Source organism: Gavialis gangeticus, unplaced genomic scaffold, assembly GCF_001723915.1.
Source record: "Gavialis gangeticus isolate Ggan-Ray unplaced genomic scaffold, GavGan_comp1, whole genome shotgun sequence".
NCBI lineage: Eukaryota > Metazoa > Chordata > Crocodylia > Gavialidae > Gavialis > Gavialis gangeticus.
Window position 1 is genome coordinate 144,744,898 of NW_017729032.1, and position 14,079 is coordinate 144,758,976.

Genomic DNA, 14,079 nt, shown 5'->3' on the forward strand with positions numbered 1-14,079 from the left:
CCTAAGAAAAACATGGATTTTTCATTTTAACAGAGAAACCTGCAGATTTTTCAGTTTTTCAAAGAGCTCTTTGCAGGCTGGCAGAGTTCCAGCCTGGAAGGGGCTGGGGGGAGCAGGAGGAGGCTCGGTCAGGCAGGAGGCACTTGTGTATATATACCCAGCCTGGAGAGCAGCTCCTGCAGGCAAGTCTGGAGGGCTGGGTGGGAATGAGGCCCCCATAGGGAGGGTGGGAGTGAGTTGGGCAAGGCTAAGGCTGGGGTTGGGGCTGCTGTCCAGCCAGGCAGTGCTTAGGGTTTGGGGCCCGGGGCCAGAATGCATGGCTGCAAGGTCCTGGCAGGGAGCAGGATGGGGCCATGGGTTGCTTGTCTGGGATATGGAGGGGCTGGCTCCCTGCTGCAGCACGCACTCCTCCTGAAGGGGACTGGAGGGACCTGTGCCTCCCATATCTGTGCACGGGGTGGTGGCAGGTTGCCCACTGTGGACTTGGGCTCTTTACCCTGCTGCTTTCCCCCAGGGCCTCTGTAGCCCAATGAGTGGGACCCAGCATGGAAGAGCAGAGTGGGACTGGGAGGGGAAGCTCCTTGCTGCTGTGAGCTCTCTGCTGCCCTGGTAATGCACCCTCTGCCCACCTACCAACAGCAGGGGCAGTGGCATGAGGTTGTGCCCCTTGGCGCTGCAGGACAGGCAGGGGGCATGTTGTCAAGGCAGCATGGTGCTCACAGCGGAAAGGAGCTTCCTTTCCTGGTCCCGCTTTGCCCTGCTGCACTGGGTCCCATCTGCCAGGCCCAGTGCTGCAGAGGCCCTAGGGGAGGGCAGCAGGGCAGAAAGCCCAAGGCTGCAGCAGGGAGCTTGCCCCATGCAGAGATCTGGGAGGCATGGTTCCCCCCTGCCCCTCCTGGGAGTATGCACAGTGGCAGGCAGCCAGCACCCTCCACCTGAGCCTGAAGCAAGCAGCCTGCACCCACCCTCCCATGGGCATTGCTTTGGCTGTGCAGCCCATAGGGTGGAGGAGGGAACTGGGCTCTGCCGCAGCAGCCACCACTTCCCTCAAGTGGGGGGTGGGGAGTGAGTGGCACCAGCAGAACCAGGGGAGTGTTGGGGGGGAGTGAGGGGCACCAGCAGATCTAAGCAGCCGGTGGGGTAGTGGGGGTGGGGCGAAGGTGGGATGAGGGGCACCAGCAGGGCTGGGGTGCTGTGGTTTGGGAGTGAAGGGCCTGGACCTGCATTCTGTGACCTAAGGGGGCAGTGGGAGCTCTGAATTTCCATGTTAGAAAACCCAAAATCACATACTGCAACATATAGGTATTTTGAATTTATTTTATTATAGTGACTGAGGCACTGGTAGGCTTCCAAATTGCGTCACTGGTAGGCTTCCAAATTGCTTTAAAATTGTAAATATATCAATAAAACATTGTGTTCAATTGGTACTTATATATACAGTGGCATTTCATTTTAATCATGTACTTTGGGGTTTTAATCAAGAGAATTTGCATTTTTTTTATCAGGGAAAACCAGGATCCCTACTTATCAAACTCAATACCTGGAAGAATGAATAACTCTTCCTAATACTCTCTCACATGCTGGAAGGGAAGAAAATGAGTTCCAAAATATAATAATAATAATAATAATAAAAAGGGAATTCTGAAACTCACAGAATAGTGCTCATCACAAAACCTTTCTGTGACCACAGCATTACCCCGAACACACTATTCAACTTAAAAATATATTCCAGTAATGGAGACTATACATAGCTTGGTTCCAATTTTAAAGGAATTACATTCAACCATTTTAAGAATGGCTAAAGATTATCTAATCCAATAGGTTTTCCGTTTTATTTTTTGTTTCTAGGATTTAGGGTCATGCTACACATCCATCTATGTTAGCAGTGTAAATCAATGTGCCATCAGTAATATAATAGGGGTCCGTTATTGAGTTACAGCAATCGATACAGATTTTGAATTTTATTATTGTTGTCTCTTTGAATCACAAAAGGCTAAATTTGAAAGGGCTAATACTAACCCAATGACTGTTCCTAGACAGAAAATTCTATTAAGCAAGACTAAAGCTTCTAGCATAAAAACAAAAATAAAACCAGATAACAAAAGAAGCTTTCTAAAACTACCACAGTTTCCAAGGAACAATTGAGTACCTTCAAACTTTCTATGGTGTAACTGAGCCCAGAATATAATCATTAGGGTTTATTGGTTCTGTATATACTTTGCCTAGGTAGATAAAAAATTATTTCCCCACAACACTCTAATGAAATGCAGAAGTTAAAAAACCATGCACCCACTATTCAAACTTGATCCTGCCCTGCTCTGCAGAACAGGCTGAAGTTCCCCTAGCATAAGTTAGGTTGCACAGCCCAGAGTTAACCCTTGCCTGAAGTGGCATAATTTTGAGACATTCAAAGGACACTTTGCATGAGTTAAGTAGCTTTAATATGTGGACACTCATGTTTTAAGTGCCCTTAATCTGCTCTAAGTATAATGTGTCAATTCACCCCATGCAGCCAGAGATGCTTCCCTTTAGTCCTGTATAAGGTTACCAGAGGATGTGATTTATGACTCAGAAATGCATTCAGTTTCTTTCCTATTGGCTACCCTTAGGTGGCTGGAGGCTGAGCATACTGACTTAATCAGCACTAAATTATTAGGATCAATTCAGCTTCAGTACCTTCAGTAAGTCATGTCCATTTCTATCACATCTGAATCAGACTCCTTCCTTTAGGTACATAAATAGGCAGTAGATAATTGGGCCCTTTCATTTTTGAAAATTGGGTCCTTTCAGTCCTTTTGAAACCTGACCTTTGTGTATGCTGTTTTACTTCAATTTGATCTCATTCCTTTTTATGGGACAGCTGAAGAATGGATCTACAATGCACTTATGTGCATACTAATGTTTTAAATATTCTGTGCTATCTTCTTTTTTTTTTACAACTTTTGTACTCACTGGTCACATTTACACATGTGCTTTACTGAAGAGTTGCCTAATTAGCTCTGCAGTTAAGCGTCACTATCTACATGAGCACCCACATTAGGGTGCAGTAGATTAATTAACTCTGCTGTAAGATAGTGCTGTTGGGGACAGTACTATCTTATGGCAGAGTTTACCTGTGGTAAAATGAACATGTAAACACTGACCCAGGAGTATATTGCACCTGGTAAACCCAGGCAGGAGAGGGCCAGACTGCTGCCTGTCACCTAGCCACAAGGCTCCACATGCTGGGGCATTCTTGTGACCCAGCCAGTGCCTTCACTGCTTAACACAGCCTTCTGGAGCCTGGGGATGACCCCCCATCCCCCTGCCAGCCCAGGGCTGCTCCACTCTAGCTCAACATGCTGTGATCCCAGGCACATGTGACATTGCTGCACCTGGGAGCAGCTGACTCTGGTGTGAACTGCACTGGAATTTATCACATTGCCTTAATGACGCATGTAGATGCTCCCACTCAGTCAGAAATACAACTGATATTGAAGGAGACAGCTCAGGTCCTCAAGGGAAATCAATGGGAGTTCAGCACCTAATTACTTCTGAGGATCTGGGCCAATATGATTAGAGGTTGTTCTTCAGTGAATATTTTTGCTTTCGTCACCAGCAATTAGATCTGCCCTTCTGCATTCATATTGTTCATGCTACTAGCTTCAGTAAATATAATTTGCAGTACCTGGCACAGAAAGCTGTAACAGGCCCTAGCAATTTTTTATTTAACATAAAGACTAGGGTTTTTCAAACATATGTCATCCCTACAAGAAAGTGCCAATGACTCCACACAGCAGCAACATCTATAGGCCAAATCATGAAAATGCTAAGGACTCTACATGTTTAGTCCCTTTGGTTCCTGGTGGGACTACTGAGGTGTAAAGAGTTACACAACATATGAAGCTGTTAATGTGACCAATGCCTTAACCATTAACACTATTCACAATCTTCCTAAAGAAGAAAGAAATCAATCAGAAACTCTGAGCATATAAAATCCTGTAAAACTCTGGTTGAAGAATCTTTCCTGGTACTGAAAGACCAATTGTAGAGAGGTACAGATGGCACATAACATTAAAAAGTTGGCAGAGCAGCTTTTAAACTAAAAATGGAGACAAAGCCAACAGGTGTGGAACAATGCACAGTTTGGATTGATACACTCTATAAGGGTGAAACCATGAAAAAAGGGGGATAAGGGAACAGAGTGAAGACAAGAACAAGTAAATAACTTAATGAGTAGAAGGTCACAGAGAAATAGCCCACTAGGCAACCATAAAAAGTACACATGCTTTTATACTAATGTTAGAATATAAGATTAAAACCAGGAGAACTTGAATGCTTATCAGTAAATAATGATTTTGACATAGTAGGTATCTCTGAAACATGGTGGAATGAGGAAAATCGGTGGAATGCTCTAACACTAGGATACAAATTATACAAGAATGGTAGAGTAGGTCATACTGGTGGGGGAGTGGTACTCTACATCAAAGACTACATTGAATCAAATAGGGTAGATTTTTCAATTGATAAGAGAGGTACCATAAAATCTATGCATGATTAGGGGGCATGCAGGGAGCTTGGTCTGATGCACTGGAAATCCAGCAAGTAAACTCATGTGCTCGGGCAGCCTCACGCGTCACATGTATCAGCAGTACAGCACGTCTCTGCCCTAAGAAAATGGCAATGGTGCGCTTTGAAATAAAACACGTTTAATGTGCTTTAGTTCGAAGCACCCCACTGCCATTTTCTCAGTGTAGGGACAGGCTGCACCGCTAATGCACGTGATGAGTGGGCGTTTTTAATTAGTGTGGTTTGCTAATTAAAAGTACTCAGTGCTGCGTTGGGAGCACATGTAAAAATGCCCTTTGTGGGTAGAAATCCTGGGTCTCAATAGAAAAATGTACATCTAGGGATATACTATCGACCTCCAGACCAGGGTGGCAGCAGTGAGCTAGAAATTCTAATGGAGTTGAGAAAAGCTGCGACAGCAGAAAACACAGTAATAAAGGGGGACTTCAACTCTTTACAAATAGAATGGGTCAATCTAGTATCAGGCCAGGATGCAGAAACCAAATGTCATGATCTTGGGTTCCCCTTGCTAATCTTTGATCCTATGGCTGGGATCCCTGGGAGCTGAGCAGGTCAGCACTATGCACCCCTGCAGCTGGGAGTTCTGATCAGCTGATAGGGCTCCCATCTATGGGGGTGCAGGGTGTACCCTGACAGCTAGGAGTTCTGATCACTGATAGGGCTCCCAGCCAGCCATCAGTGTTCAGAGCTCCCAGCCACAGGGGACAGCAAGCTGGGAACTCTGTGGCTGGGTTCCTGTGGCTGGGAACTCTGTCAGTTGATTGGGGCTCCCAGCCGGGCAGCTCACTAAGCTCTCCCAGTTGGGACCCCTGATCAGCTGATCAGTGCTCCCACCCTCTGGCAGACAACGTTCTTTGGGTAAATCCTTTATTAGACCAACTCAAATGATTGGAAAAATTGTTCTTAGCAAGATTTCAGGCACAAATGCCCCTTCGTCAGGCTGAGGAAGTGTCTGTAGATGGTCTGTGCCAGTATGTATGCAAGAAAGCCAGTCAGTTAAAATGTAAATTAAGGTGATCAGTAGGTAAAAGACAGGTGGAGGGGAAGGAAAGGGGAATGAATGTAGCTGTAGTCAAAGGATGGGAGACAGGTGGGTATGGGGGAAGGGAATGAGAATAGCTGGTGAGAAGTGGAGGGTTTACCTGGGGAGTCAGATGTCAGACAGGTTATAATGTGTCATAAATTCAATGTCTATATTTATTCCATGATTTTTTGTATCCAGTAGGTTGATGAAGTGAAGTTCATGGGCCTGTCTGTGGAAGGTATTTTGTAAATTTCCTTTGAGGATTACAACTGAGACTGGAGACAGAGTGCTTTTCTTGTGAAAAATGAGCCCCCACAGGTAACTGGGTATTTTTGTCTTTGATAGATTTTCGGTGTGCATTCATTCTGGTGCACAGTTGTTGCTTGGTTTCTCCCACCCTCTGGAGCAGACTGGTCACATATTCAGTTAAAGGTGTGATAGGAACCAGGGACAAAGTTCTTACATATATTCTGTGTAATAACTTTGTCACTTATTTTTGGTTTTATCATGCCATAAATTGAATGAATGAGCGCCGTTACTTAAGATGCGATTATCAGTTAATAACATATTGAGTGTAATGTGTCTCAGGGGCCCGAAAGATTAAAGCATGTTTGTATTATAAGAAAATAGGGCCAGAGGAGATTGAGAGAGCAATGAGAAGTAAGAGAGATGGGACAAGAGCAAATGTTGGTGAAATCATGAGATGGGATAGAAGTCCTTGGGGCAGTTGGAGGGATTAGAGAAGAAGAGAAGACAAGAAACCTCTGTGCCTGTGATAGGGGAGATTTGGGTAGAATTGCATGAGTGGGAGTAGGAAGGGAAGGAAAACTAAGGGGAAAAGGAAGTAACAGTGTATTTTATCATCTTCCTCTGCAAGGAACTGATGAGATTCTGTGGAAAAATGAAAGTGATGAAGAGCAAATCAAAGGTGGCAAAAATGCTGTGGGGCTGTGGGTATGGATCTAGTCAAATTGGAGAAGCAGAGTTGCTTAGTAAGGAAGAAAAGAGAACTGAAGGAGGAGAGAACAATTCTGCAGTGAAAGAAATGAGTCTGGTGTTAAGATTTTTGCCAGTGATTCTCTGCAGTATGAGAGCAGGAGCTGAGGGAGCAGCTCTTGGGGGTGAGCCAGTCTGGAATGGTGAGAGTAGGGTGACAGAGTCCAGGGTGGTAGGGGGGAAGCATGCAGAGAATCAACAACCATATGACGGAAGAGAGGGCAGGGAAGAAAGGCCTGAGAGTAGCCGAGAAATCATCAGTGTTGATAGACTGGAAGTCATGGAAAGGCCACGGGTACTTATGGATGAGGCTGAAAGAGACATAGTGATAACTAGAGTGGGAACCTCAGCAACACAGAAGTCAGAGGGGGAGCAGTGGCTAGTGAAGACCAAGTCAAGTAATTATCTCTTTGATGAGTGGGACTGCTGAACCAGAGCTGCTGGCTGAATGAAGGGGTGAGGGCAGTGAAATGTGCAGAAAGGGGGTGATGTGGATTATTGATGAGGATGTTGGGAACACTGGATCCATGTGGAAGATTGTGGAGTGGAAAAAAGCAAGTCAGAGCCGGCCTTAGGGGTTGGTGATGTGGGTGACTGCCCAGGGTGCTGTGGTCGGGGGGTGCCACACACATGCATGCACACATGCACACACAGCAATGCTCTCTCTCTTCCCTGGAGGTAGGAGCAGTGATGCCTAGCCTAGTGCCCCCACCTCCTGCCACTGCTCAGGAGGAGCCAGGTAGGGCAGTGTAGGAGGCTTTGCCTCCCCATTGGGCTGAGCCCCATGTTCCTGTTCACCTGCCTCTGCTGCAGCAGCGCGGCTGAGTTGGGGGCGAGGAGGCACAGGGGTAGGGTGCTGGGGGGCTGCCAGGGCAGGGCATTAGGGGACACCAAAATACAAGTTTGCCCAGAGTGCCATTTCCCCTAAGGCCACCTCTGGAGAGAGTCAAGAATCAAAATCAGTGAGGGAGAATGAATGTGCTTACCTCCTGTTGGCGAGCCTTCTTTATTTAGAGAACACTGAGTTCTTTTTCTCCAGTAACTTTGAGTCCTTTTTAACACTATAATTATACCTGTTTGCACTCATTTAGCTTTATAAGCCTCAGAGGAAGATCATAAGCACCCCCTCCATGCAATCCTGCATTTTTTTCTTGCTGTTAATTTAATGCTTATGAAGAGCCCATTAATTTGTATTGATCCTTTTTTCTTTCCTTACAAGCTTCAACCAAATTAGTATATAGAACAGATGGGAGCCTTCAACTCATTATAGGAAGCTAGTTTAATACTGACCCTGCCAATCTGTTCTATTTCTACCTCAGAGACAGAAGATATTCCACAGAGAGTTTATCTATATGCATCGGCTGTTGTGCACGTATCTAGATGACAAGAAGTTCTGAAGTTAGTGAGGCAGAACAAAGGGAAATGAAAACGTTATAATATGGATGAACAGAGGACCTTTTGGCATGCTACCAAGCGGCAAGCATAACTAGACTGAATTTATAACCCTGCTACAGTTATGCAAGAAAAAAACCTGACAACATACGTACACAGCTCAATATTCCTAGGAGTTCGACCTGTTTGTGTTAAAAAAATTAAGAAGGCTGATGCATAAACCACCTCTTCTAAATTTAATCAGTCTGGGACAATTAAAGTAATTTTATGTTTTTTACTTCAGCACTCCTCTGAAACTAGAGCATCTGGATAACTTTAATTACTGATTTGGCTCAGTAAAACAGAAAAGAAAAATCTATATGTGTATGATTAGCAACTTCCTTTTTTTCATTGGGATTTCCTTCTTTGCCTCTCTTTAATAGCCATTCTTTTGGCTTCCTGGCAGTTTCCTATATTGGTTAATATAATAAAAAGGCTTAATTGGAATAAAGATCACTAAATGAGGTACAAATGAAACTTGAAAGAGTAGGATGTGCAAAATATATTGTGTTCATTTGTTAAATAAAATAATTTTCTGTTACTCCCAACAGCTCTGTTGATAATAATTAGCGAAAATGTGTAACAGCAAGATTTATGCAGAAGAAATTTGAATCTGAAAAGAGACATCTCTTGAAAGGAAAGAAAATGAGGGATGGTGATAGCATAAACTAAGGTTGCTCAACCTTTACGTTCCTTCTTTTTTTCTTTCTTTCTTCCTTTCTGTGCATCTCTGGGTGATTTGGGTCCAGCACACCTGTGTCCTTGCCACTCGGCTTGACATGGTGTGGCAGAAGCATGTAGCAGCACTGGCGCTCATGGCAGCCTACCTTATGTGGTGCACAATTTATAAGCCCCACATCTCCAAAAAGACCAGTGACCTCCGGTTGCTACATGGGATACTGGCCACCAGCACTCTCGTCCGCCATGTGGACCCAGCTGCGTCAGCAGCCTGTCCCTTTTGTCTGGGGGAAGTGGAGGAGGACCTTAACCATTCCTTCCTCAGATGCCTTCCTGGCTGTCACAGCTGTTTGCTGCCCTCAGCTCTTTGCTTGAGGTGCTAGGTTTGGCCTTCCTGGGGACAACTTACTTGTACTCCCTCCCCTACCAGGCAGCCAATGCGGGTATCAGCTGCCTGGCCAACTTCTTACTTTGCCAGGCTAAGATAGCTATCCTCAAGAGCTGCAGGAACTGGCTTGCCCGGGGCTAGCTCAGACGATGCCCTGCAGCTCTTCCAGTTTTTAGTGTGGGCATGCCTGTTGCTGGAGTTTGAGCACTCTGTCCTCCAGCAGACAGTGCCCACCTTCCAGGCATGTTGGGCAATTCAGGGGGTGCTCTGCAGTGTCGAGGGTGGCCATTTAGTCCTTGCACTGTGATACTGCTAGCCCCCTTCCTGGGGTACCAGCAGGGGTCTCAGCAGCCCGATGTTAAACTGGATATTTTTGTTTTTGGACTGTGAGTGCAGGGCTTGCAAGCCAAAGCCCTAGGCTCTGTGTGTTGTACCTGGGCCCGTGCGTGGGTAGTGTTTTATTACTTTGTTGGGTTGTTACCCCTTCTTCCCCTTAATAAACCTTCATAAAAGTAACAAAAGAAGTCTGTTTCTTTCTTTCTCTCTTAAATGGAAGTTGGCAACACCTTAAAATCAGAAGTTGGCCAAAGGCTGCATGCAGCTGGTCAGTACAAGCTTCTTCTGGGTTTACTGCTTTTGCAGGACTATGGAGCTCAGGAGATGAATGCCACCCCCATTTCCCTCCCTACATTTTCCCCTGCCAATGAATCCAGCCAAGGGGGTGAGACAAGGGGTCCAAATAGTGGTGGGGTTCACTCCCTGGGCTCAAAAGCCCTGCAAAAGCAGTGGCTCTGGCACGAATCTGCCCAACCAGATGGTGAGCTGAAAGAGCTCAATGCACAGGCAGAGTTCTGGTGGGAGTCCATGCTGGCCAGCAGAGGAGACATGACAGGGAAATGGTGCTAGGGGATTGACCACTTGCATAGGTTTCATGGGCTGCATCTGGCCACCAGGCTGCAAGTTGAGCACCATGGGTAAAACTGTTAGAACTAAGTGTAATTTATAAATGATTTCAAATCACAAGCTCTGAACCTGAAAACACTGAAAGCATGACTTTATTCATGTGAATAGTCCCATAATGATAGCTACTCATATGAGTAAAATTAAACATATACTTGATAGGTTGCAGGGTCACATCCCAAAAGTTAATTATGAAATTGCAACAAGACATATAAACAGCTGTAGTAATTAATGCATATTTCTAATACTTATTTTTTTAAAAGGACAGCTAGCATCTCATACAACATAGAAAGTCTAATTTAATTGCACACTGGACAATAACTTATTATCTATCTTCCCTTGCCTTTCATTTGCATGAAGACAGGGAACTTTGTTTCTTAAAATGTTCTCCTCATGCCAGTTCTATAATGATATTGTCATTTTTGTAGCAACAAATTGACATGTCAGTTGGAAGATTATTTTATCAAAGAAAAGCAATTAATTCACTTCAAGTAACTAATTATCGCCCCTCACCCCATGTCACCAGAAATGCATTCTTTTTATTTCCATGCACCCAAAAACTTCCTTATTATAAAGTATTCATGTTGTTTCATTAGAAATAATCATTCAAAGAAGAAAAACAAATCCACATCTGGCACAAAAGATTACAATTTCAGGTGAGCAATAAACAGCAGGGTCAAACAAGATCCTATTTCCATAAACTGGGGAAAATAATATAGGAGATAGATGAAAATATTTTTTTAAACAAAATATTTATTACAAATAAATAAATAAACAAGAAAGGAAAAGGGAAAGAAAAAGAAAAGAAAGAAAGAAAAATCTGTAAGACATTGGTGTCAGAGTCATAAATTTTTTAATACAAAGCTATAACAGAACACAGGCATTTTAAATATAGATTATTTTAGCTATGAATTGAAGTCGTACCTTTATTTTAGATATTGGTTTTCATTATATGATATGAATAAACAAGAAGACAAACACTTAAGCAGTAATGATTTTAAGCAAGGAGAGCCTTTTTTCAGTTGATCAGATCCATTTTCCATATTAATGGTTTTGCAGAAAGAAAAACATTCAAAGGATAAAATGACTGCAAACAGCCTGGTTTTAATTTTTCCTTCTGGCAGTAAGTGAAGACTGAATAAAATGTAATATTGGCAATGTATATTGATTACACCATTACGGCTTCCCGCTGTTATGTTTTTCAAAGAAAGAATGTAATTAACAGTGAAAATAATTACAGATTTAAAAAAACAAAAACAAAACCCAAACCCCACAGTCGATCCAGATGTTCCACAACACATACTTCATGTAACAGGACTAAGTGAATAACCCTTGAGTCTGGGTCCTAGTCCCCCAGCTGAAGTAAACTGGATCTATACTGGCACAGGGATCCATGGGACCTCATCTCTTGGTTGCACTGCCTCTCTCTGGCCATACTCCTTATGCATGAGTATAATGGTTGAAAAGAAAAAAATCCACAAAGCTAACATGCCTCCTCATTGATAAATAATATTTTTATCTTTCTATTCCACAATTTTTTGTCAAATGTGCTGTGGTCTGTTTTTAATCATTAGATATGGGTACGAACCTAACTTCCAAATGCTCCTAAAATTTTGGACGATCAAAATTAGATCCTCATCTGAAGTTTGTATCTGAAGCAAATCAATGTTAACTTTACAACTCTCTAAGGAACTTACATAGCTGCCATTACCATTACATCTGAGCTCCTCACATCTACAAATTATTGATCTTAACAGCAAGAACAGCAAGAATTGAAGTTGTACCTTTATTTTAGATATTGGTTTTCATTATATGATATGAATAAGCAAGAAGACAAACACTTAAGCAGTAATGATTTTAAGCAAGGAGAGCCTTTTTTTCAGTTGATCGGATCCATTTTCCATATTAATGGTTTTGCAGAAAGAAAAACATTCAAAGGATAAGATGAGGTAAGTAGGGAAGTGTTGTTATCCTTGTTTTACAGCTGTGGACGTGAGCTACAAAGAGACTAAGGACTGGAGGTAATAAAAAGGCAACCAAAAGTTAGATGGTACAGCCCAGCTCTCTAGCTCTTCTGTTGAAAGTGTATCACAGTGCAGCAAAGAATTCAGGATTCAGGAAGCCAAAAATAAAGCACAAGGGGAAACTTTGCTTTGCAGCCTATTACCATGTTTTCTCATATACAACATGCCCCCTGAATAAGATGCACATCCTGTTTTCTAAAGGCGGAATGAAAAAAAATGTTCTTTCCTTGAAAATATTGGTAAATACAGTATTTTCCCAGGGAAAACACAAGCAGCTGAATCTGGAGGAGGGAGAGAAGGCAAAATATTTTCTGTGAAACCTCGCTGCAGGATGCTGTGGGTGCTGCTGCCTGAGTCAAACTGCCTGAACCCTCTTCTCTTGTAGAGCCAAGCTGTGTGGGCAGTCAGCAGCACCTGGAGATTCAGCTGAAGGGTCCAGCTCTGATTTAGGAATAAAGGCTAGGTACAAACATTAAAAGAGCCTGAGGCAGAATTGATTTAAGTTATCTGGTTTTCTGTAAGCAGCATAGTTTAGATCAGTAGCAAACAGAACATATTCGCCCTTTGGTAGGGGGACCAAATCTTAGAACAGGTTCTGCCATTTTTAAACCAGTCTGTGTGCTGAGCTTCTGTTCTGTTACAGTGTTTTGATCACTTGTACAGGTAAAAGTATAATGTGTGCACCTAGACAAAGTGGAGCCAAGCCCTGGGACTTCTGCTGAGTCTGCAGATCACATCTGTTGAGGGAAAGAGAAAGAGTCATCTAAGGAGCCCCCTGTGTAGCACATGCAGCTTTAATTTCTCTTTTTCACTTGGCACAGGGTCCTGTAGCACAAACGGCTATTACTTAATGTGTAGCACCCAAATTTCCAGCAGCTGATTTTGGGAAAAAGCTGTGTATTGTACAAGAGAAAATATAGTAATCCAGGCATTCAGGTGGGAAGGGGAACTCTTTGGGCATTATACGTGTGCTCCGGCAATGTGGGGGGTGCACTTTAATCAGAATGGCTCATCAAATGAGCTTTAGGTAAAGCACTCCTGCTGCCATTTTAAAGCACAGGGACACCAATACATGAGATGCTGGAGGCTGCTGGAGTATGATAATGACCATACTCCAGCAGACTTGATTAATTGAGTCTGCTCTGACGTGCTGTAATATAGCGTGTTGGAGCAGCCTTTCTTCTCATGTACAGGCACCCCTAAGTTCTGGTCCCTGGCTCCAAAGGACCATTTATGCATTTTATGCATTTGATTGTTTTCAGTGCAGCCTCTCAGGCAGGTGCCCTAAATACAGAGCCATGTATCTTTCTGAGATCCCTCTGTCTGGCCCCTTAATTGTGAAATACTTTGATGCACAGAATCAGGCCTGCAACTCTGGTGTAAGCAGCACAGCTACCTACCCCAACCAGCCACTTTTCTCCTTAAAACATCAGTCACTACCTGAATCTCCTCGTTCCCTGATCCCTGGCTCCTGTCATCTGATCTTCTACTTCCCCTATATAAGACCAAGGAGAGAAATGGGAAATGTCTGGGTAATAGAGTGTTTTCTGATCCTAGACCACACTCTGATAAACTCTGTTCACCCCTTGATTTCCTGAGTTGGCTCACTTGTGAACTCTGCTCTTATCTTGACCCCTTGGCTTCCTGACCCAGCTTGTGCCTGGACTATGTTTGCTCTTTCCAACTCTGACTTTTACCCTGATCCAGCAATCTTGAACCCAATCTGGCCTCCATCAGTCCTGGTACTGATGACAAGGCATAGCTTTAAAAGAAAAGAGCATGAGATCTCTTCCTAAAAAGAGCCTATAACAGCCTGGTGGTTGTTACTACTAGGATTCATTTTGCCAAAGCCCTCCAAGGATTTACAGTAAAAAGATGGAATACTCTTCTGGGCAGGAATTTCTTATGTGGTGAAGTATCTCTGGGCTCTGTGATAACGCAAATTACCTTGAACAAAGACAGGAGCAGGGTCACAGGTTTCAGGTGTTAAATCTTGCTTCCTCCTTGCA

The 14,079-nt window shown here is 43.6% G+C and overlaps 1 long non-coding RNA gene across 1 annotated transcript in view; it reads left to right on the forward strand.

The window, feature by feature from the left end:
* LOC109303305 overlaps nucleotides 1–9,596 on the forward strand; it is a 41,569-nt gene extending 31,973 nt beyond the window's left edge. The window contains exon 3 of the long non-coding RNA XR_002099049.1: nucleotides 7,909–9,596. This is a non-coding gene — a long non-coding RNA (uncharacterized LOC109303305). The remainder of the gene's footprint in view (nucleotides 1–7,908) is intronic.
* Nucleotides 9,597–14,079: the final 4,483 nt, after the last annotated feature.